Genomic DNA, 26,449 nt, shown 5'->3' with positions numbered 1-26,449 from the left:
CATAGAATTATTTTCAGCTTCATAAATGTTTTGAACATCAGTTTAAAAAAAAAGTCTAATCCCCCCCCCCCCCCAATGTTGAAGACAGATTTGCGCCCCTGATACTAATTTGTAACGTTTAGAATCCATGCTTTAGTTGTAACATTATATATATAAATCTTTCTGCTAGCGGGTATGTTTCTCACTTCTTAAGTCATCCCTATGCAATTGAGAATGCACTGACCTATCGGTAAATATTTGTCCCAGAATGGGTCAACCTCGTATAGGTAGGCCTAGGAACCCTACTTGCGATTGTGATAGTTTATAGTTTGAAACCTGTTGGCCTATATATGGCTGCGAGAATGGAAAATAAACGATTTCACAAAAAGTTTAACCCTGAACAAATTCCGAAGACCCTGATTCTAATATTTGTGTTTGTTCTGTCAAAAAATATTTTCAGAAATTCTCTCTTCCTTGTTCTACGAGTCCACAATAAATTATTCTTAAAGGAATGTTATTTTGTTCAGTACCGAAACTTCAAAGGTCCCTGCAAAAAATCTCGCCCGCCCCCGCAAAAATTCTCCTCAGGGCTCCTTAGGTCTATAAACAATTCCTTATATTTCTTTCTAACACTGACATTCGATGTCTACCAATGAGTTACACAATGAATATACCTAGTACAAGTAACTAACAACACAACATTACATTGCAGTATTACCACTTCTCATAAAAAGAATAGCTTCACTTGAATTTAATACGTGAGAATGTTTTTATTACATTAACAATCTTTTATACGTTTTTCCTAATATTATACTTTTTAATTCATTTCTATAAGTACACTGACTATATCAAGGGAAAAGCTAACTAAATAATTAGGGTAGCTCCACCTCTGTCTATGATTCTAATGTAATTAAAGATTGCATGTTAAAATGATACGGAACATACGTTAGCTTGGATATATTTGTGGCATAAGAAAGAAATCGAAAACAGGGTACTCACCACTTGAAGATATCAAAGAAATCTAAAAACACTTTATCCGAAGAAATTATTACACAAGTTCAAATCTCTCGCAGGACTCAACAGTTCACCCAGCTATAAGGGATTCTATCACATTGCTATACGACAAGCTTTTATGTATAAGTCAAAACAAGGGAGGAAGGCAAATTAAGCAATTAGTTTATGTTTTGGTAGCTTACAACAGGGAGGGAAGGTAATTTAAAGAGTTTGTTTACCTTTTGGATTGTTTAGAGTCAACTGCATTGTAATTGGTGGGCTTGGTTGGGAATAGCCAATCAGATAAAATTGATCTCAAAAGCTGTCTTTTATTGTTGAAATGTTTTACTCATTTTATTCGTAGAGTCTTAGGAAGTCTAAAAAGTAGATAATTGGCGAAACTGTTACAGGTTTAAGCTTTCGAAAATAAAATATATTGCTTTGCTTAGTGAGTAATTAGATTTGAATTAAATTAAATACAGAAAGCAGAGCTTTTGAAGAAACGGAATATTACAATTGGATTTTCAATAACTAATTACATAGGAACATACTTTTCATGGAAATATCCCTGTTGTCTCCTCGTTATTTGATATATTTTATGTCAAATCTAACTCAAAATTAACGTAAGTTTTATTTGAACTCACAGTAAAGGGAAAATAAATCTGACGAACAGTGTCACTGGCACGTAGATTTTTCATAGCAAAGTTGTTCGGACGCTAATAACGCCAGAGGCAAACATGTTTTACGAGAGGGAATCATATCATCTTCCACCATCTCAATGTAAATGAATCGGTCGCTCATAGGACAGATAACAGTTCCTGTCGCTAATAGGACTGTCGCTTCTGGGAGTAATTCTTTTAGAGATGGTCGAGCGGCACATGCTTCATCACAGAATGGATTGACTCTGTTATGAGTTTTGAACCCACAGTTGCAATCCTGTTATACCTTTCTGTGTCGAAGTTCAGGAAAATTGGTGATTTGTCCTGGAGACTTTTCTTTTTTTTGGGGGGGGGGGAGAGTGAGAACCCTGATTATACCTTTAATACGTAACCTTTTTATGTGAATGGCAAACTAACGCTGTAGTCTGTGGAACTTTTCTTGTAGGTCTCATCAAAAATGCTTATTATATCGATTTTTCTACAAAAGCACTTGCCAATGTGTTGGATCATTTTCCATCGATTAAAACCATAACACCACGAAATGAAGATAAATACCTATATCTCCAGAATTAATGTGCAATATATTTTACAGATGAGCTATACCGGTACAGCACACGTTTCTTCTGCGTGTATGCATATGTTTACAACTTGGGTTATTCTTGTATTTTGAAAATCGGATAGATTAGAAGCTCCTCTACTGTCACATAGAAAAGGAAATAGTTACTGACTTTGATATTAGGGTTCATGTAGAACGTTTCTCAATGCATTACATGCTTATTCATGAGAGTTCAAAACTCGATTTTTATGCATCTAACAGTGGATGGATTTTATTGTGTGCGCGGCACAGAAAGTGGACTTGAAGCGAGAAATAATTGAGGGCATACCCAACGAAGTTTTTCTACGTATTTCAAGGTTACCTACAAAGCAAACAACTCATTGCTTTTTAGTTTTTCTCTTCCTTTTCTCTGCACGGCGGTAACCACAGTGACGCTATCGCATGGTCAGTGTCCTTCCAGTTTGGAAATAATATAGAAAGTAATATGTCCAAGAAAAAGCAGATCTTAACGGTGGTTCCCGATCTTTTTACTGACGGCACACTTTACTGAACATTCAAGATATTGTGACACGCTTGTTTGATTTTTTGAATGAATAATAATATAAATTACAATAGTATGCGCCTGTAAGTTCGTACAAAGTAGTGACTGTATGTAGTACTCAGCATTGATGCTGTGGCTGAAGTCATTGATAGGTAGTCTTTCTCAAAATTGATTTTAGCTTATTATTAAATGCTTCAATATTTTTAAATACTAAAATTTCGCGACACACCAGTGTGTCGCAACACAGACAGACAGACAGTATGTGGCAGGTGTTATCCTGGGTGAGAAGTTTCGGGCTTTGGCCCTTGCCTTCAATCATGTGATGTTATTGTTTCTACTTTTGTTGGTGGTTAGTCATCTTCCTGATGGGTCGCAACTGTCGCGTGTCCCTTTGGTACTGGCAGTGGTTCAGGGTAGTGGCCCTGGCATCCGGTAGATTCGTCGTTGAGGCTGTGCTCGTCCGATGTTTCTTACGTGATGATGTGGCGAGTGCCTGATGGCTCTCCAGAATGATGCTGTGCGTCTTCGTCTGACTTCTTCGAGGAACGGCAGATCCAGGTCCTCGTGGATCTGTTGGAGGCGCGTGTCCATGGAATGTCCTGTGATGGCCCTGGCTGCTCTGTTTTGAAGGACTTGAAGTTGTTGGAGTCTTGTAGGTGCTGCGTGTTGCCACGCAGGGTGAGCGTAGAGGAGAATCGGATGGATGCTCATTTCGTACACATGCTTTCGTGTCTTATGAGCTAGGGATGGGGAGAGGAGTATGGGTAGTAGCGCTTTGAACCTTTGGGACGCTTTCTTCGTGACAGTTTGTATGTGATGGTCGAACGTCAGCTTTCGGTCTAAATGGATTCCCAGGTATTTGGCTTGCGTTTCTTCTGGTAGTGGTGTTCCTGCCAGTTGGAATTCTGCAGGCTCTAGTACTCTTCTCCTGGTGAAGTTCACTACTGAAGTTTTGCGGGGGTTGACCTTGATCTTCCACCGCTGAGTCCACTCGTCGAGGAGTTGAAGATGTCTTCGCAAGTAGACCGAAGCGTAGCGTTGGTTGCCATGTGTTGCGAAGATCGCTGTGTCGTCCGCAAAGGTTGCTAGGGTGGTGTTTTGGGTGGTGGGAATGTCGTTGGTGTATAAGGCGTATAGGATAGGTGAAATGCAGGAGCCTTGCGGAACTCCTGCGTGGATAGGTCTTGGGTTGGTGCTGTGCCCTGCGTGGGAGATGTAGAAACTTCTCTCGTACAGGTACGAGGCTATCACTCTCAGCTGGTAGTGCGGGAAGGCCTGGAGGTGGAGCTTGTGTATCAGACCTTCGTGCCACACCTTGTCGAAGGCTTTCTCGATGTCGAGGAAGACACCCAAGGTGTGGCCTCCGTCGTTGAATCGGGCGGTGATGAGCTCAACTACTCGAACGAGTTGCATTTCGGCGCTGTGGCCAGCACGGAATCCAAATTGGTGGTTGGGCAGCAGATTGTTGTCGTTGACGAACTGAATGAGTCTTCTTTGGAAGATCCTTTCGAACACCTTACTGGTGTGCGAAAGGAGGCTGATTGGTCGATAATTTGATGGGTTCGTTCGAGTAGCACCCGGTTTGAGTATCATGCAGATCCTCGCTTGTTTCCAGGCCTTCGGATAGTATCCTGTGGTGAGTATGGCATTGTATATCCTGCAGAGCAAGACCAGGGCCTTCCTCGGTATGTTCCGGAGAGCTTCAGGTGTGATTCTGTCCGGTCCAGGGGCACGATGTAATGATTGACGTCGGATGACTTGTTGGACTTCCCTCGGAGTGGTGAGTGCATCCGGCGGAGGTGGATCTTCAAAGTAGGTATCCTCTATGGTGCGTCGTACTGCTTCACGGGTGTCGGCTGGTGCGGGTGTGATGTTGGGTTGGAGGGTGGCTTCCAGGGTGTCTGCGAACTGTTGGGCTTGCTCTTCTGGCTCGTAAAGTAGGCCTTGTGGTCCTTGAAGCGGGTAATTCCGTGGGCCGGCCGATGGTCTGGCGAATCGGCGGACCAGTCCCCAGAAGTCTCGATTTGGTGTGTCCAGCTCTTGTAGTCTCTGGTTCCATTGTGCTAATTTTATTCGCAGGAGCCTCTTCCGCACTCTGGAAGTGAGAGCGTTCCAGAGTGTTTTGTAGGCTGGATGACGTGTCCTCTGCCACTTCTTTCGTGTCCATTTCTTCAGTTGCACTAGCACCGTGGTGCGATGTTCTTCTGCGCTGGTGGGTTTTTCGGCCCTTGTGGTAGACGTTGTCGCCAGCTTGAGGGCTGATTGGATTTGCGCTGTCAGTGTCTCCACTGTGTTGTCCAAGCTGTCTGGTGTGTCAACTGGCAGACGTGGGTTCACCATTTGTGCAAGCAGCTGCCGGAAGTATCCCCAGTCCGTGGTGGTGATCTTCGGGAGATTGGAGCGCTGGATGTGGTGTCGTATGGCTATTGTTTGAAGCACTGGTATGTGGTCGGAGTTGAGGGTGTGAATGACTGATGGGCCTTCCAGAAGGGCGAGGTTTGCAGTTAGCACCATGTCCAGGACATCAGGTCTTCCTCCGTTACGTGGGTAGTGAGTTGGTTCGGTGGGGGCGGTTGGGATGAAGTCGATTGTTCTGAGGGCTCGTTGAAGTATTCTGCCATTGTCGTTAGACACTCTGGAATTCCATTCGTGGTGTTTGGAGTTCAGGTCGCCTCCTATCAGGACTCGATGGCCAAGTCTGCGCAGTGTCCGAAGATCTTCTGGATCTAGGTTCCTGCTATGCGGTCTGTAGGCTGCCAGTATCTGGATTGGTCCATCTGGTGAGTGGAGCGTGATGCCCTTGACCTCTAGGGACTGGAGTTGGATGGGGGGAAGTGGGTCGTGGGGTAGGGTGTTTTTGATGAGGATAGCAGTGCCACCGAGGGTGGTTGCTCCTGGACGGTCGGTTCTATGAATGGTGTAGTTCGGGATTTGGAATGGGATGGGTGGTTTTAGCTTTGTTTCTGTAATGAGTGCGATGTCGATTCTTTCTCGGCGGAGGAAGTCCTCAAGAATCAGCTTTTGGGTTGTCGCAACACAGGTTGGGAGCGACGTAGATACGCCAGAAGATTAGTTTCTTTATAGTGAGTGCACTTCTTGTCACTGTCTTGTTATTGGCAACATCATTTTGTTGTATGGAAGTTGCTCGAGTTTAATTAATTAAATATATGGTCACTAAAATTTAAAAAAATGAATAAATTTTCACTAAAATTTTAACAAATTGATACTGGCGCCTTACATAAGAACAGCCAAATTATATCATGTTTAATTAGTCTGTAACGCCACTCATCGTTTGCATATTATATTATTGGCAGGTCACTTGGCGCAACTGAGAAGCTTCCATGCTTCACGGTCTTCCGCTAACCTCTTCGCCTTTACGTACGATTTCTCTGTTTTAATATCGTCCATTAATTGTATCCCCCTTCACGCCTTCCTCTCTTTTCTGCCACCGTACCCTGTAACACATTTCGTATGATACAGTCCCATCTTAGCCTATGTCCCAACAGTTTCTCTTCCTCTTCTTAGTAATATCTAAAATTGTTCTTTCCTCCCCCCTCCCAACCATTTCTAAGACCTTCTCATTCGTTTTCCGCTCGATGCAGCTAATTCTCTACATTCTTCTCCATACTCACATTTTGAAAGCTTCAGGTCGTCCAGGCTTCCAGTTGTAATGTACACTCATGTCCAAAATTATTGTCGCGTGTCTATAAATATGTTGTAGGAATATAATTTGATAACGAATTCGCCTGGTATTTTTCTTATAATGTTAGTATGTATATAGTCGGCAGAGACATGTATGTGGCAAATTTCAAGTGCAAAGAGAAGTAAATAAGAACAATAAAACGAAAATAACAGTTTCTTGTCCATTTAGCAACATTTTGTTTCACTCATTGTAATTTTCGTACTTATAATTCTTTTCCTATGAAATTTACCCCTAATATACATTTCCTGATTATACTTATAGTATCAGTATTAGAAGTACCCTGCAAGATCATTATCGAATTATATTCTTACAAAAGGACAGTTATAGATATGCGACAATCATTTTGGACATGAGTGTCCATATTTTTTCATTGTCAAAATTAAGCCAAAACAAAACAAAAACGTTTCTTTAAAAAATATGAACAGACTTTAGAAAAGGGCACTAAAATGGAGAAAACAATAAAAGCGCTAGAAAGCATAATAATAAAATGTCCTTAAAAGTACAAAATATTTTCCATTATCTTTATTTATTATTGTATTTTATCTAAAATCGTGCCAAGTCGAACAAATTACGCCTAATAAAATATTATTCTGATGGTAATTTTGACACATTAATATGCTTGTCTTGGCAAGATTCAAAAAATAAATACGTAAAGGTAATAGTAATAAATTATTTTCTAATTTTTGGTGTATTTTTTTTAAGTCGTTGAGTTATATATTGCTTTTCAGTGCGTTTTAAAATCAGTTAATTTTCTTTTAATTGTTCTCTTTTTTTCATTTTCTCGTTACCATAGTAGTTTAGTTAAATACTTTTAAAAAAGTAGGACATTAACTTCATACAAAATGGGTCTCCCTACTAAACATGCGTACATGCGTGAAGAAATGCGTAGTAATTAATAATCAAAATTATTGATTTTTAAATATTATGTATATATAAGAACCTTCCTTGGACATAGCTCATCACTAGACCAACCCACATTATGCTTTATTTTTTGTTTAATTTTGCTTTATTTTTCCTATGTAGAAATATGTAAAACTACTAAAATTTTCAACAAACAACTGATAAATCTGCTTGTCAAAAAATGATATAATAAACAGCATATATTGTTCATAGTATGCAAGGAAGTTCGATAAGAGCGAAAATACGGAAATGTGATTATCGATGTTAAGCATTGATTGTTACGAACAGGTAATGAAAGTATCCCGCTGGATCAAAGTTCGAAACCCACCAGATTCCTACTTGATGAACTCCTATCATTATCCTCACGATAGCAAATAAACTCTTTCATTCATTATCTCATTCGATTTTATTATGTTATGACATATTATCTTAATTAAATTTACAATTATTATATTTTTAGACTAGTTAGGTTAGTCTTTCTTATTATTAAGCTTCATTAGTTGTATTAATTTTAAGAGGGACACTGTAGCTTATTGTCAGATTCTCCACAGTTCTTTTGCAGGCAGTGTGAATTTGTGGTGGATATCACTATCCACTGACCATTAAAATTTTGCAATTGCAAGAACCTTAAAAAAAAGAAAAAAAAACTAATTTATTGGGAAAACCACTAAATTGACAACACTGCTGTTGCCTATTGGATTCATAAAAAGCGACTTGTCTAGCGTGACTTTAAATCGTAATTTTTCATTGTCTTTCGGGAATTACAGCTCTATCGGCCTTGAAAAAATGGTTTAGTTGAAAGTGGATGTGAACTGAAGAAGGGTCATTTAACACGACACATACAATCTAGCGAATAAACAACCAAATAGAAAAGAAAAGTACAATGAAATCTGCAAAGAACCTTTAGATAATCGTTTTGCATAGAAGACAATTCAGAGTGACACAATAATGTTATCAAATACACTAAAAGTTGCATAAACACTTTTATTGGGAGTGATGGTATAGGTATATCGTGAGTATATGCATAATAAACTTTAAAGTAAAGCTTCAACATTTCTTTTTTTATTTTCTAAAACCAGAACATTATTGTATTTATTCACGTCTTAAGCATACGGACTTGATAGACAGTCACCATATGTATGAGGTTTCTTGAAATATACATATATATCCTCAGTTATATATATATATATATATATATATATATATATATATTGTAATCAAAGTTCTGTAATATACAGGAAATATTTCAATTTGCTCGCTAGTGCGGCCACGATAGACTTGCCAGATTTCTGAAGCTCCAAACCGGAACATTGTTAATGCCAAGATTTTATCAAACTTCTCGTGATAAATTCTCAACGAGACGTAATCACCAAGAAATTTTACAGTACACGTTTCTCAAAATTGTAATGTAAAATTTATTCTTACACACCACTCAGAATTCAAACAAACTTACACTACATCAATATTAGCAGTTAAATTTAATGTCCTAGTTTCTCAAGCAGTTCAATTACTCTCAAAAATCATTTCTGCTGAAATATATACATATGAAAAAACAATTTTTAGCAAGACAAAATTTAATATCTAATTAGTTTAACATCCGCAAAATGAAGAGGAAACAAAGAACAACTACTCATTATTCAGGCTTTTACTTTTAACTTGAATGAACCTTTTTCAAAAAGCACTTACTATTCTTTATTTTATCAAAGAATTCACTGCAAGTCATTGCAGAGTTCATTTTGCAGAGCATTAGCCCTCTTACTGTTGACTCTTCCATTAAACTTCTCTCATCTGTTCATGCTTTGTCCATCAAAGAGAATACTCTTTCTACTGGAGCAGACTTTCCAGGAAGACAGTATGTGTACTCCATGACTAAGCTCAGGTTAGAAATGTTTATGTTATGGTCATTAAAATGTCTGCAAAGACGAACCGAACCCATCTTTCTTCAGATATTGTCTTTACAAACATTTATTTTCTTCTGACCGGGACAAAACACGAAACCTGCCGAGACAACCCTCGAAACCGGGACGTCTGGCAAGCTGGGCCCAGTCATTTTGTATCTGGCTCATGATCAGTAATCTCAATGAAGCTCATGCCCAATAATTGAAGGAGAAACCGAAACTCTTGAGTCTGGACATTAGTGAGAGTGACATCAGCGCAAATATTCAAATATAGTGTAATCATTAATTGTGCTATATAAAGTAATGCAACAGTAATTCGTCTTCCTTCTCTTCGGCTCTTTTTAAATAGTTGCTTGTTTAGAATATTTTCCTCATTAGACATCCAAACTATGCATATGTATGTGGAATCTGACAGAACAACTATGTCCGTCTATCAATAGGTAACAGAGGAGAAAAAAAAGGTAAGAAATATCGAGTAGCGGTTTCTTGAAATCGATTCAACATCCCGTACGTTAACCCTCTGTCGAAACCGAAAGTGGTTAAAATTAATCATTTCCCTTTTCTACGTTGATAGTCATAGAACGAAGACAATGACAAAACGAGAAGCGATTTTTTTAAAATCAATTTAGCTTCTGTAGAAAAGATCTTCACTCACATCTGTGTACTAAAATGGAAGTGGTAGGAATTTACTACTACTTATGGTTTCAGTATTGATCTCCATAGAGCAAAGTGCCAACATTTTTAGATTTGAGGAGCTACTTTTCATGTCGGAAATCTATTGATGGTCTATTGATCTGTTTACTAGCCCACTACAGGAAATCACCAAAAAAATAACAGTGATTGATACAGGGTGTATGATAGAGACCACCGCGGCTAACCTCTCGCTACATGCCGGTCTACTGATAGAGCAAGAACAGTAAGAAGCGACAAGCAATATTTTGGAACCGACTCAGCTTCTCAACAATAGGTTCCTTCTCCACCATTAACTCTATATTCAAACCGAAAGTGGTATAAATAAACTGTTTCCGGTGTCAACACTAATCGCCACCGTGAAAAATCGGTACTGTAAATGGAGATGTAGATTCTTCAGTACTGCAAGAATATATTCTATTACCAACTTTGTTTTAATGCAATCGAAAGTTGTAGAACTACTACCAATTCACTCTAAAAGCAGTCGTCATGACAACAATAGATATATAGTTAAACATAGCATGGCCATGTTAAAATTACCTTTTATGTTACCAGAATCATATGAAAAAAAAATGTTATATGCTGTCTAAAACGTATTATATGCATGCGTAGTTAGTTTTTTGTACTTGCACATGTAATACGCACAGTTGCATCAACAATATAATTGTACAGTCAGCGACAGTAGAAACTGGAGGTTGGATACATAAGAAATGATAGCTTTTTCCAGTAGCAGAATAGTTTCACTCGATGTCTGATAGTTGGACAACCAACATGACAGCAAACATGTGCCCGAAAACATAACATGCCAGGATATTCCTCCATTTGGAGGAAAAAGTATAACTATCTGAGAGCATCACTTAGAGAAACAACCACGAGATAAATCTGCAGAAAATCCATTCACTTTAAGATCAAAGAGATAGGAATTAATGCAAAGGAAACGAAAAGAATAATACGCATCATGCAGAGACCGAAAAAGTATGGAAAGCTAAACAAAATGAGAAAAGAAGGAAAGAGGGAAAGGAAAGAGCAAAAGACATGGGAATAAATTAAATTTTAACATTTAAGGATAAACAGTGTCCGTCTTTCCTCCTGCCCCCTGTATCCGTCCTGGTTTTTCTCCCTTCACAGGATAAATCTCATTCAGCATCAAATGCGAACATCATTTATAGTGTTTAAATCTTTGAAAAAAAGTAACTCCATCCAGGCCGAGACTCGAACCCCGGACCCTTAGCATAACAGTCAGACGCTGTAACCACTTACCTACACACGCTATAGCAAATGTGTTTATAAACAAGCCATTACCATCGCTATCAAACGTCTTAAACCAGCCAAAGTCGGGAGTTACCCCACTTACACTTGAAGTTTGAATTTTATTTACGGCCTTTAGCTATCTACGGCAACAGGCCCCATGTTTTCATTAAAAGCATTTGTTCTGTAGATTAAAATCAAGAATAACTTAATCTATACTCTTACTTACTGTCGTCAATATATATATATATATATATATATATATATATATATATATATACAGAGAGAGAGAGAGAGAGAGAGAGAGAATTGTAGGTATATAAAAATCGGATTAATGGGGGTTAAAAGAGTGATTTCGTAACTGCGAAATGGGTGATCGCATCACTACTGACATCTGGTAGCGGTGTTACGTAATACACCCATTAGAAATAACGCTTCGAAACGACAAATTGCATGTTGTGGCGTGGATAAGTCGGTAAGGGGTCTGCTTATTGAGTAGCCAACTCGAGTTCGAGTCTTGAGCACACCAATACTTTTTCCTTCAAAATACATTTCTATATTTTTTATATATGTTATTAATAATTGCTTTCCTGCATTTTTTGTAAATTATCTTAAATTACTGAAGGTTCAGTAAAATCAAGAAGGTTAAAATACATATATATGATTGTTTTATCCGTATGTACAGTCCAGAGATGGAGCGGGTCGGGGGGCCGCGGGTCAACAGAACGTGACCCACTGCAACCCCCCACTCTGACTTAACAATGTATTACGACCCACAGACTCATTCTGCTCAGTGCATTGTAGACAGCTTCTGAACACTGGTGAATTTGTCTTTTTTCAAGGCATCCGTTTTCTTTTCATTTGTTTCTATTGACAAAAGAACTTCAGGCAATTTTAGATATTGATATTTGCAACTGTAATAATAGCAATAGGACTTATTTGAGACGCATTCTGTGATTTCTTAGAGGAGCTAACTACTGGGAAAAATGTTTCAATCATGTGTAATATATGAATTATTATATAAAAAATTGAATGTAACTATGTGTGCATGATCATCATATCCAAATTGCAAAGTCAAATGAAATGATTTTTGGTATATACTTAGGCCTCAATCTCAACTAGGAAGTTATCATAAATTCGGTATCGATTTCATTATATTACATATTCTAAGAGGGTCCGAATTTTTGCGAAAAATTTAGTATCTCACAAGCCGTTCAAGTTGGAGAGCTGATATTCAGTATATTAATTCTTTATCTAATATAAATAAAATAAAGAGTTTGTTTGTGTGTTTGTCTGTCTGTCTGTCCGTGTGCGGCCTGGGAACCAGACGAGTGGACCGAGAGTTACCAAATTTTGGTCAGGGGTACCTAGCCCAGGCCCCAGATCAAGACGAAGTCGTTTTTTTTAAATTTCGAACCAGGGGGTCTCAGGGGGCTTTTACCGGAACCGGCTTGGGAACCAGACAAATAGACCGAGAGTTACCAAATTTTAGTCACAAATACCTTGGTTTACGCTCCAGATCATAGTTAAACGTTTTTCTCAAAATTCGAACCAGGGGGTCTCAGGGGGGCGTTTATCGGGACATGTAAAAGTAGTAGAAAATTTCCGATATTAGTGTCGAATTAATAGTTCTCGCGGTCGCTGAAATCAATGGTGAAACTCTGATCACATTAACTTCCAAATTCACCTTATTCGAGCCGGGAGTCAGCGGGGAGGGGGGATACCGAAAAATTTAAAAGTAATCTAAAATGACCGATATTAGTGTCCTATCCATAGTTTTCGCGGTCATTGAGATCAATGGTGACACTTCCATTAGCGAAGATTTGCAAATTCAGCTACAATTGTATGCAAGCCGGGAGTCAGCGGGGAATACTGAGAAATGTAAAAATAATCCAAAATGACCGATTTTAGCGTCAGGTTCATAATTTTCGCAGTCGGTGAGATCAATGCTGACACTTTCATTAGCGATGATTTGCAAATTCAACTACCATTGTATGCGGGCCGGGAGTCAGCGGGGAGGGAGGGGACACGAAATGCCGAGACATGTAAAAATAATCCAAAATGACCGATATTAGAGTCAAATCCATAGTTTTCGCGGCCGCTGAGATCAATGGTGACACTTCCATTAGCGATGATTTGCAAATTCAGTTATATATGTATGCGGGCCGGAAGTCAGAGGAGGAATACTCAGGCATGTAAAAATAATCCAGAACGACCGATATTAGCGTCAATTCCATAATTTTCGCAGTCGGTGAGATCAATGGTGAGACTTTCATTAGCGATGACTTGCAAATTCAGCTACAATTGTATGCGGCCGGGAGTCAGCGGGGAGGGGGGATACCGAGACATTTTAAAGTAATCCAAAATGATCGATATTAGTGTCACATCCAAAGTTTTCGCGGTCGCCGAAATGAATAGTAATACTTCCACAAGCGTTGACTTCCAAGTACTGGCCCCATGCGAAGAACGGGTATATTCAGCTGGTATATATATATATATATATATATATATATATATATATATATATATATATATATATACTTCTAGTTCTTTAATACCAATTATGCATGTACTTTGCCAGTACATGTCCCATAGCGTTAGTTTTTGTTGGAATATTTTATTCCCCCCACTCAGACTATGTTAACAAAATCGTAGTCGTAATTATTCGTACTAACTAACAAGAAGTAACTATAAAGTTATGTAGCTTCCTGTGTATTTATATAAAGTTATAAAGTTATCCTTTATATATAACCTTATATATAAATAGAAACCTTATATATAAAGTTTCCTCTTCTGGGGGGGGGGCGAACGCCCCGATCCCTCCTGGATCCGCCCCTGATTCTACCTAGGTATTTGTTAAGGAAACCTGTCAAACAGTGATGATTTCAGGGCATTACCTGTTCGAGAATTTGAGACCTTGTCGACATAAATTTCCCCCTTCGTGGCCATATTTTCGATCATGCTCAAAGTGGACTAATAATGTTTTATCAGTTTTCTCTCATTCATATCTTGACCATTACCCGGGGAGAATCTTCTGAAATTATCAATGCTTATAATTAGTTTTTTATTACAAATCAAAGGATAATAATGAAATATTGAACATACTTAATATTTTGTTTTCAGCTTTGGATTTTAGATCTGCAATTCATATAATGTTCGTTTCTAATCGAATTTGAGAGAAAAGTAGTTGCCAAAGATTTATTCAAAGAAATGTTCTCAGTCCTCTGATGAAAATATGAACACACTTTTAAGAAAGAAAAAAAAACAAATTGAATAATACCTACAGGGTTTGAACTTCATACACTTATGATTGATAGACTATTCACCCAAACCGCTCCACCAGTTCGTACGTTTTCACTGAGCTTCTTTAGACTTTTGTGTAAAGTAGTTTCCTGCTCCACATTTTTTTTTTTTGTTTATTTCGATACGACTATAAGTTTGTGGTGAATATTTGGGCGTTACAGGTGTTGCAATGCATAAAAATCTTTTTCGTGTAAACTACATTCAATTTTACGTCCTAATAACTTATATACAACAGGTTGAATCTGTGAAATGATTGGGGTTGGAGTGATCGTAAATGTTTTCATAGTTAGGAGCCTGGATATGAAAACCCGCTTAACGTGGGGATTTACTTTTGTGAATTTCTGTACATTTATTTATACACATCTATGGAAAATTTGATTTCTATAGTTATTTCAGGATTCTAGTTATTTATATGTTTGTTTATGAATGTATTTAGTACATGGACTTTTAAGACTATAGATTACGTTTTGACGTTTAGACTTGGGACTTCTTGTTTGTATTTAGGTAGTTTATTTTGGGAATTTTTAGTTTTGGGGATTTTTATTTTGTAGTTAGAATATTATTATTACTTGGGTATAGATAATTAAATTATTAATTTTTGTTTTGACAGATGACTATTGTACTTTTACATTCATAATTAGGAAAAAATATACGTTGCATTTGTTTGTAAATATACTGCTGGATGTGTGTAACGATTTCATTGAAGTTAAAAAGGTGAGGAAATCGGCAGTCAATTTAAAGTATAAATAGCACTACTCATGTGATAGTGGATAGAATTGGAACTCGTGCGCTAGGCTGTGATTTGTCCGTATGTTCATAATTACGACTACGATGGAGAAGTGGACAGTCAAATTCTCAAGGTTCAGTATCTGACCCTGGGTCTTCATTTTAGTTTTCTACAAGTTATACATAGTCAGAAGTGAAAACATGGAAATGTATACAAATTCATGAGTATTATTTATCAAATATCGACGAAATGTTTTCTGTAACAATTTCATTCCGAAACTGAAAGAGAAACGTGAAAGGCAAGAATCTGTATGTTATTACGGGAAGTTAAGTTTTGTATGAAATTTTGTGATAACAACGCTCAAGTTATTGCTATATGGATAGTAGAGTTATATAGCAATTTCTTCCAATATCTCAAGATTTATTCTATGTTCTGTAATTGATCCAAAAATATGTTGAAGTTTATTAGTGGCAAATGCTATTCTGCTTTTCATGAATTTTGTGAATACGGCTATAGTGTATGTATTAGTCAAATTCTTGTGAGTATTGAGTATAAATGAATTGTGTTTAAAGTTGTTTCGAAGGTTCCTTATTAGCTTGTTTTGGAACAAAACCATATATTTATTGTATAAAGTGTAATATTCGCTATGAAAGATGTTGTATTGATATGCGAAAAATATTGGTAAATGTTAACTTTCCTAATTGAATACTCTTTTATCTCAAAGTTATCCTATTAAGTTGATTGAAGATTATTGAAGTTTATCAAATAAAATAACTTTAATAGAATATTGAATATATTTGTGCTGATAATCAATGAATACACAATTATTAATTTTTTATATTTGTTGTAGGATCTATTTTGGAGTGATCAAATTGTTTATAAAATTATTTAAGTCAAATTTTATGTCCTGTTTCCTTAATGAAATTTATATATTATATCCGACGAACTTTATGTATTATTTCATTGCATAATTCAAATAGCCTATTGAGCGATTTACTCAGTTGATAGTATTAATGCTTCTGTTTCAGCTTATTTATTACACACACACACACACACACACACACACATATATATATATATATATATATATATATATATATATATATATATATATATATATATATATATTTCTTTAGTTATTTAAAACCAATTGTTTATGTACTTTACCAGTACTTGTCCCATAGCGTTAGTTTTTGTGGAAATATTTTCTCTTCCACTCAGGCTACGTTACAAATCACAAATTCAGTTTTCCACAAAAACAGTATTGTTTTCGTTTAATAATTACGAAAGATGGAAAGATTGGTCATTCATTCTACGTGCACAATTGTGTGGGTCAGGGCTGAATGGGCTATGACTTTTCCTATAGGTGCCGTGAGAATGCTTTCTTCAGGGAAGGTTTTTAAACTAGCTATTTTATAAACTGACAATAGAAATTGAAATAATACATAATCATCTTGTCCATCACAAATAGGGATTTGTTTATATAAATTACTAAAGCTGTCTGAAGCAATGTCTACACTTACTTTATCTAAATTAGTATTAAAAGACATAAATGAATTCTCTACACGTGAATCACCAGACACCAGTCCCGATAAACGCCCCCCTGAGACCCCCTGGTTCGAATTTTGAGAAAAACGTTTAACTATGATCTGGAGCGTAAACCAAGGTATTTGTGACTAAAATTTGGTAACTCTCGGTCTATTTGTCTGGTTCCCAAGCCGGTTCCGGTAAAAGCCCTCTGAGACCCCCTGGTTCGAAATTTAAAAAAAACGACTTCGTCTTGATCTGGGGCCTGGGCTAGGTACCCCTGACCAAAATTTGGTAACTCTCGGTCCACTCGTCTGGTTCCCAGGCCGCACACGGACAGACAGACAGACAAACACACAAACAAACTCTTTATTTTATTTATATTAGATAAAGAATTAATATACTGAATATCAGCTCTCCAACTTGAACGGCTTGTGAGATACTAAATTTTTCGCAAAAATTCGGACCCTCTTAGAATATGTAATATAATGAAATCGATACCGAATTTATGATAACTTCCTAGTTGAGATTGAGGCCTAAGTATATACCAAAAATCATTTCATTTGACTTTGCAATTTGGATATGATGATCATGCACACATAGTTACATTCAATTTTTTATATAATAATTCATATATTACACATAATTGAAACATTTTTCCCAGTAGTTAGCTCCTCTAAGAAATCACAGAATGCGTCTCAAATAAGTCCTATTGCTATTATTACAGTTGCAAATATCAATATCTAAAATTGCCTGAAGTTCTTTTGTCAATAGAAACAAATGAAAAGAAAAAGGATGCCTTGAAAAAAGACAAATTCACCAGTGTTCAGAAGCTGTCTACAATGCACTGAGCAGAATGAGTCTGTGGGTCGTAATACATTGTTAAGTCAGAGTGGGGGGTTGCAGTGGGTCACGTTCTGTTGACCCGCGGCCCCCCGACCCGCTCCATCTCTGGACTGTACATACGGATAAAACAATCATATACGGATAAAACAAACCTTCTTGATTTTACTGAACCTTCAGTAATTTAAGATAATTTACAAAAAATGCAGGAAAGCAATTATTAATAACATATATAAAAAATATAGAAATGTATTTTGAAGGAAAAAGTATTGGTGTGCTCAAGACTCGAACTCGAGTTGGCTACTCAATAAGCAGACCCCTTACCGACTTATCCACGCCACAACATGCAATTTGTCGTTTCGAAGCGTTATTTCTAATGGGTGTATTACGTAACACCGCTACCAGATGTCAGTAGTGATGCGATCACCCATTTCGCAGTTACGAAATCACTCTTTTAACCCCCATCAATTCGATTTTTATATACCTACAATTCTCTCTCTCTCACTCTCTCTCTCTGTATATATATATATATATATATATATATATATATATATATATATATATATATATATATACAGGGTTTTCATAAAGTCTGGACGGATTTAATTCGCTTATAATTTACATAAAAATGTTCATATTGAAATCAAATACAAGTGCAAACGGTAGCGGAAGGATTAAATTTTTACCTGTAATCTGCATCAGCTCAGTTCATTCACCACCACACCTCCAACTGGGCGCCATTTACGTCCACACATTCGCGTAGGCGGCGCTGGAATCCACTCACAGCGTTCCGCCGTGTTTGATCCGAAATGCCAGCCACAGACGCCCTGATTTTGTCCTTTAAGTTCTCCAAACCACTTGGCTTCTTTGCATAAACTTCCGTTTTCACATGACCCCAAAGCCAGAAGTCGCATGGGGTAAGGTCGGGTGGAAAACAACAATGGATGGAATTTGGTAAGAAACTGACCCTTGCCCTCCCTCTCCCTCTCTCAACGTGTTCAGAGTTGCCGCTTATCTAACAGTGTTGCCAAGTAAAAATTTAATCCTTCCGCTACCGTTTACACTTTATTTGATTTCATTATGAGCATTTTTATGAAAATTATAAGCAAATTAAATCCGTCCAGACTTTATGAAAACCCTGTATATATATATATATATATATATATATATATATATATATATATATATATATATATATATATATATATATATACATATATATATATATATATATTGACGACAGTAAGTAAGAGTATAGATTAAGTTATTCTTGATTTTAATCTACAGAACAAATGCTTTTAATGAAAACATGGGGCCTGTTGCCGTAGATAGCTAAAGGCCGTAAATAAAATTCAAACTTCAAGTGTAAGTGGGGTAACTCCCGACTTTGGCTGATTTAAGACGTTTTATAGCGCGGGTAACGGCTGGTTTATAATCACACTTGGTTAGGGATGGGCACGAGCGAGTTCGAGAGAGTTTTTTTTGAAACTTGATTCGACTCGAAACAGACATCTTTTAGCTCGACTCGAAAACTCGACTCGAAAAATTTCTTCCAACTCGACTCGAATTTGGATCGAGTTTCGAGTCGAGTTGAGCCAAGTCGAGCCAAATCTTGTGTGTAGTTTCAAGTTCGTTTTTCACTTATTCTGCATAAACAATATAATTATTATCAATGTTGCTACTTCCACTACAACTTATTATTATTATTATTATTATTATTATTATTATTATTAAATTCTGTAATTAAGCTTGAAAGATAGGCGGTTTGCGTCTGAATACTAAAAACTAGTTGACTGCCGATTTCGGTAGTCATGAAATCTAGGAAACAAGGACATCGTTCACCAGGTTCTGGGTTTGAGTTCCAGAGGAGCAAGTGTTCGTGCTTGGGCCAAAATTTGTTAAAAGTTATAGCGTGCCAGGCAAATATGTTTAAAACTGTTCTGCCTGGGTCTACGGTTGTCAACGACTTGTGCGGCTTGGCTCACAGCTTATTCAATATCGAACCGAACCGAGAAGTAGGGATGCGCACGAGTCGAGGCACAATTTGTAAAATTCGAGTCGAATCGAGACTGCTCGTAAAAATCTTGATTCGACTCGAATGTCTCAAAACTCTTCACATATTTTTAAAAATAGTTTTGAAGAAACTAATTACTCAGAAACAGTTATATATATATATATATATATATATATATATATATATATATATATATATATATATATATATATATATATATATATATATATATTATACAGGTGCGGATCCAAGGGGAGCTACAGCCCTCTTGACACTCAGGTATACACTGGATAAAATAAGCTTCAATCCTGCTTTACACTGAATAAAGTGGCAAACTGTGATTTAGTCGCTCCCTTCATCATATCCTAGATCCGGGGCTTTAAGGGTTCATAGCTGTAAAACTATGGGATCTATCGTTAGGGATGCGCACGAGACGAGTCGAGGCAGAATTTTCCTGACAAATTTCGAGTCGAGACACAGCTCTTGCAATAAAAAAGAATACATTTTTCGAGTCGAGACAGCACATTTTCGAGACGAGAAAGCCTCAAATCTTCTCTCGTGCGCATCCCTACCTATCGTAGTCGGGTTAAGACTTCACTTAGAAACTAATATGTGCGCTATCCAAATATACAATGTTTCAGAATCTAAAGTACACATGCGACAATTTTTAGAGAGGAACTTTGGCTATGTGCATATAATTTGAAGTACTCACCAAATACCTGTATAAAAATTGTTGCAGAAGTATGGCAGAATTCTGAAACATGGATATTTGGATAGCTCACGTACTAGTTCCTAAATAAGGTCTTGACCCTACTACGGTAGGTCGCCAGTTTTGGAGCTATGGACCTTTAAAGTCCATTTCTTCATATTTTTGGCAGCCTATAACTCCGAAATTAAGCATTTGTGCGCCCAGGTTTGTTATTACCTTTTGTCTTATCTTGGTGTCAGGAACAGTATTTCTTCCAGATATGTTTTTGGGTCACTGCCCCCCTCCCGGAGGTCTGAGAGTGCCCCCCGGAGGAGACCAAAATATTACGTCTATAATACAATAATAAATAGAATAGTACCAGCAGTGCCCCTTCCCCCAACCTGAACATTTTTTTCTGAAAGAACAACTGGTCAGGAATCTCCTTGCATTTTTTAAATGGAGTATTGCATTGCAGTTTGCAGTGCAAATGGGAATGCAATGCAGTGCAAACATGGAAATGCAACATTGCATTTACATGTTTGCACTGCAAATTGAAAAATGTATTGCAAATTGCGATACATCTTTGTGTCTTAAATTACTACGTAAGCTAAAATAAGGAGCAAGTTAAAAATATATTACTATTATTTCAAGAAACTTCCCCCGACTTGAAGGGTCAGTTATTGCAAGAAAAAATGCCTCGACTTTGGATTACAATAGTTTTCCACTTTTGTCTTTCCTTCTCTTTGTCAGTTTATTGTTACTGGGTCATTCTTCAGATCTTCTCAGGTTTTGGGTGATTATCCTTGTTTCTGAGCGTGTAATAATAATAAAAAAAATATGTTCCTTGAAGAAAAGGCGCATTGGCATCAGATTGGACCTAGCCGATATATGGTATATATAGCATGATTGTGGCTTGGTTAGTAAAACGCAGAAGTGCGTACAGTAGATCAGTAAAACAGTAACGGTATTCTTCAATGCCAAAAAGACAGTATAGGAAATTACACTCATCTTTGTCTCTCTTTTCTTTTTGCTTTTCATTTGAAGTACTGATATACCTGATACCCATTTACGTTCCTTGTTAAAAACAACATATGTTTTAGCAAGATTTCTTCTTGGGAGACGCCGCGAACCTCAAAAAACATCCCGAACAAATGGATTCTGTCTTTCTGTGTGTGTTTGAACCAATGAGTTGTTTTTCCTAAACCTAATTGTTGAATTTGCCGCTGTGGTAAAACTATTTCGCTCAATTTGACAAATAATATAATAAAATAAAATACTTATCCAGCAATGACCGTGGATTGCAAGGAAAAGCAGTGAACCCTAAAGTACCCCTGTAGCAGGGGCGGATCCAGAACGGACTTCTGGGGGTGGGGGTAGATTGTAATACTACTACTTAGCTAGTTTTAAGAGCTCCAAATTTTGGGATGGGTTTTATTTACATATAAAATAAGAAAGCTTCCTCTTCCGTGGGAGGGGGGCGATTGCCCCGATCGCTCCCTGGATCCGTGTCTGCCCTATAGCCTCTCCCCGAAATTAAATACATTGATCTATTCTATCCAATTCGAAGTCATTTTCGCTTCCATGTTATTGGTGACGGAGCTCTTGTTCTTTGTATCTCTGTACTCAAGAAAATAATAATAATAATAATAATAATAATAATAATAATAATAATAATAATAATAATAATAATAATAATAATAAAGCATCTGAATAATAAAGATATTTTTCACCCTTCTTTAAACTTTCTGTGTATTTCTCTGAATCTGGATATGTTGTTTTATAGTGTATAATGCAAAAAGGCTTTAAACAGCAATCTGGCAAAAAGTATTTGTGTAAAAGACACAAACGTCTTATCAAGTGGTTCTACAAACAACTAAACAGCTGACCTTGTTTCTGTTTGCCTTTAAACACAATGTTACGATTTACAAGGCACAGACAAAAGTAGAGAGCAACATGATATTCGCCTAAGGGCAACTTCGTCGCTAAACTGAAGACTAGCACTCTGTCAATATATTGCATAGCTATCAATAAGTCAGACTCACAGGTTCTTTCCAAACGTTTTGTATAACAGGTTAATCAAACTACGTTGTTGTAGCTTGTAGGTAAGGGATGAGACTCTGAAAGGCCGATGTGTTGGAGGTCAGAGCCGTAGCTAGAAATTTCGTTGCCCGGGGCAAAGTAGAATTCGGCGTCCCCCGACACTCACCTTACCAAGATTTGACTTTACTTTATGTGCTTTTATTTTTAACATATAAGAGAAACACCTTTTTGTTGTTATGCTACGCTGTTTTTTTTTTTTTTTTTTTTTTTTTTTTTTTTTTTTTTTTTACCAAGCCGCTTAGACAGCCAAAAGCGATCGTTATGTATTCTTTAACAAATAAGAGTCACTCTCAAGAGGCTTATTTTAGACCTGCTGGTAAACTTGCCAAACTACCTTGTATACAAATCCATTTGGAGAATAATTATGAAAAAAGCATGGAGTCGATTCTCCTACGTCAGGACGACCATGTTAGACATGGAGTTGCTGGACGCGAGTGGTAGCGTTGGAAAGGTCCGGGTCCCCTGAGTCGAGTCGAGTTCTCGAGTTGAGCTAAAAGATGTCTGTTTCGAGTCGAATCAAGTTTCAAAAAAAACTCGCTCGAACTCGCTCGTGCCCATCCCTAACCACTGCCCCTGAGTGCAGTAGTAATGTCAAAAGTCTGGCCCAGGCCACGAAGCTCAAGGAATGGGGTCTTGACGTCATGGATTCGGGTCACTTCTATTCACCTATTAAGGGGATCTTCTACCTCTTCGCTTATGTTTCTAAGTTCCCATTTGAAAACATGTAAATTTTAATATGGTAATTTTTAACAGAGTATTGCAGGTAATGACTTGAAATGTTTAATACAAATACACTAGACCCATATAAATCCAACCACAGTTTCCAATTTACGTTACATGCGTTAGATTAATTGCAATATACTCTTCAGTAAGTTTGGCAACAGAGAATAAAAAGTATGCTGCAGAGGGGAGAGGGCTGACCATGTGTTCTAGCTGCTTTTAATGTGATTCTCACTTCTCAGTGGTTAGAATGGTCTGGACTGGAAGAGCCCAAAACCACTTCTTTCTTCCTTTCACGGTTTGTTTGTTTCTTCCACCCCCTGCAGTCACAAGAAGACAACTTGTTTCGGAAAGCATTTTGAATTAGTAGCAAAAAGCAAAACTGAATGACACCACGGACGGATTAAAGGGAGGGGCGGTCACTCCCTCCGAGAACATTTGAATACTTTGAGTAATCGGAGTAAGAAACTAGAAATTGCGTAATCTAATAAGAAAAGTTTCTTGAAGTATACAGATCAAGACGCATTTCAAGTGTCACAGCATTGTACTCTCCTCCCCTCCCCTCCCAATTCCCTTCTGAAGAAGTTCTCTTTTGTTCCTCTGTTCCATATTAGCCTTTACACTTACACTTTCACTATCCAGTATTGATTTTGACCATACCATCTGCACAGCAAGGCGAGTAAGGTTTACGAGTCCTTCCTGCCCCCTTTTTCTGCCCCTTTTTTAAAAATTGCTAATTATAATAAAATTTATCGAAAACAATTCATCCCAACGATAAAGACTTATACACATTCATTATTGCAATCTTAAACTCGCCGCCTGTCGCGTATGCTAGCGATCTAATATATACGAATAGATGAAAAGTTAGTTTGAAGCCTTATGTATTGTTTTTCTGTAAGTAAGTCCGAATTCATACTTGTTTCTATTGTTGCATCGACAAAAGTGAGAGCCAAATCGATTTAGGCTCGTTGGTCTTTGCGAGGTCCCTAAAGATGCAAGGCCGTGGGCAGTCGCCCACCACTTGAAACGCCTCTGCACTAGAGGACTGCACGTGCTCGGGCCTACAAAGCATGTATCACTTCGGGCCCGGGAGGGGTTCGGGCAGTAGCGTCATTTCAGATTTGGCTTGGGGGGCAAGACCCCTTGATATATGTAAAATTTCGCGTTTTTCACTGACTTACCACTATTCTATTGATAAAATCTATATAAATCTCAAACTCAGGGGGACAAATGCCCCTCCCTGCCCCCCTAAATGACGCCCCTGGGTTCGGGCTGTGAATTTTTAAATATACAACCATATTTCTTGGACTTTTTCGGGCCTAACTTTGTAAATATAGTGTAAAACACAAATTGCACCGTTCTTTCTGAAGGACTTTTAAAACACAACTGCAAAATCAAACCTCGAATTGCTGTAAATAAAAATACAATCTTGCATTAATAATTAAGTTTCTGTGATTCGGGCTTATTTCGGGCTCATTTGATTATCATGGAGCTCAGTCCGGGCTCGGGCCTAAATGCTAAGACATATTTCGGACTCGGGCCTAAATGCTAAGACATATTTCGGACTCGGGTCGGGCCTCACATTGTAAATTCACGGGCCGGGCCCAGGCTGAAAATTCCGACCCGTGCAGATCTCTGCTCTGTACCCGCACACATTCCTTCGTAGTCCAGAAAATCTCCTCCCCTCCGCATCGTCAATAATGGTAAATTTGTTCCTCGTATATTTGCTTATTATTGTAAGAGAAGTGCAAACGAGAACTCTAAACTTTGTTCGTTCTCTGGGGTAATGTGAGTAATGCAAATGAAGAAAGGTATGCGTAATATACAAATGTCAGAAAAACTTGATATCAATTTGAATAGACCTTTTACGTAATGTTTATTTTAAAAATAATAAACTTACGCAAATATATCGAGGCATCTGAAATTTAATGTTAAATAGTGGCGAGTGAGCCAGAAGGGGCGTGCACTATTCAGTTAGTCAAAGAACTCATATATGTAGCTTGAAAACTACTACTATTTAAACCAATATTGAATTAGACAAATTTGTAAAAAGTAGGATAACTATAGTTGGAAATAGTGTGTGTATTTTTTTAGGAGGAAACCCAGAAGTACATTCTCGATAAAATAATAATAATAATAATAATAATAATAATAATAATAATAATAATAATAATAATAATAATAATAATAATAATAATAATAATAATAATAATCTTCCTTACTTCAATCATAGGTTGAAGCGCAAGAAGGAAATTTTAAAACTTTTCTCTCCCCTGGGAAAGCTGTTTTATAATTTGATAAGGTCTCTTCTTCGTAACTGCATCTATCCTTGGTCGGGCCGCGGTGGCTCAGTGGTAGAGCGTTCACCTCTAATGCATGGCGTCCTTAGTTCGATCTCAGCTTAGTGTGAAGTGAACTTAGTGGTGGACAAACACCGTGTGCGTGGATTTTCTCGGGGTTCTCCCGTTTCCTCCCACTTTCTTCATTCCACCATTTCATTCATTTCTCATAATCACCGTCTCCTTTAGCCTAACCGGCATAACCGTGGGACGTAAAACTCAAAGATTTCATTTCAATTTTTCATTTACCTTCCATGGTTTTCATACTGCGGGCACTGGAGTTTCCGAACTATATCATGGCGGCCATTTTGAAACTGGTGCTCCATATGAAACATCTTTTAGTACGGCGTTACTTAGTTTTCCAAGACCTTTCGAACGAGGTATTACTCGACCCATGTTCCCATTTGACATTTCAGAGTTACCCTCCGTTACCCCCATTTACGGGCGGCGGAGAGGGGTACTTTTGACGGAATTGGTTTTCCCCCTTAGCAATATATAACGTGTACTTCAAACATTTCTTCTATGTTTTATCATTTTTCAGATATTTCCGTGGATTGATTAAAATGGCCCACCCTGTATATATATATATATATATATATATATATATATATATATATATATATATATATATATATATATATATATATAGATATATAGATAGATAGATAGATAGATAGATAGATAGATAGATAGATAGATATGTTGGTGCACCAGTAAGCTCACAAGAGTACAGATTAATTCATTCTTGATTTTAATCTACAGAACAAATGCTTTTTATGAAAGCAAGGGGACTGCTACACATAGATGGCTAAGTGAGGTAAATAAAATTGAAACTTCAAATGGAACTTGGGTGGCTCACCGACAATGGCTTATTTAACACGTTTGATAACAGCGCGGGTAATAGCAGATTTATAAACTTAGAAGATAGAGCCTGTGTAGGTAAATGGGTACCGCGTGAGACTGTCATTCTAAGGGTCTGGAGTTCGAGTCTCGGCCTAAACTGAGTTAATTTTTTTTTTCA

General features: G+C 37.4%; 1 protein-coding gene across 3 annotated transcripts in view; it reads left to right on the top strand.

Annotated features, from left to right (window-relative positions):
* Window positions 1–26,449, top strand: part of mRpS33 (mitochondrial ribosomal protein S33) — a 463,548-nt gene that overhangs the window by 358,999 nt on the left and 78,100 nt on the right. The gene's annotated exons all lie outside the window — the stretch shown is intronic.

Source organism: Thermobia domestica, chromosome 6 (genome assembly GCF_964235325.1).
Source record: "Thermobia domestica chromosome 6, izTheDome1.hap1.1, whole genome shotgun sequence".
NCBI classification, from domain to species: domain Eukaryota; kingdom Metazoa; phylum Arthropoda; class Insecta; order Zygentoma; family Lepismatidae; genus Thermobia; species Thermobia domestica.
This window is presented reverse-complemented; position numbering and strand designations above follow the sequence as displayed.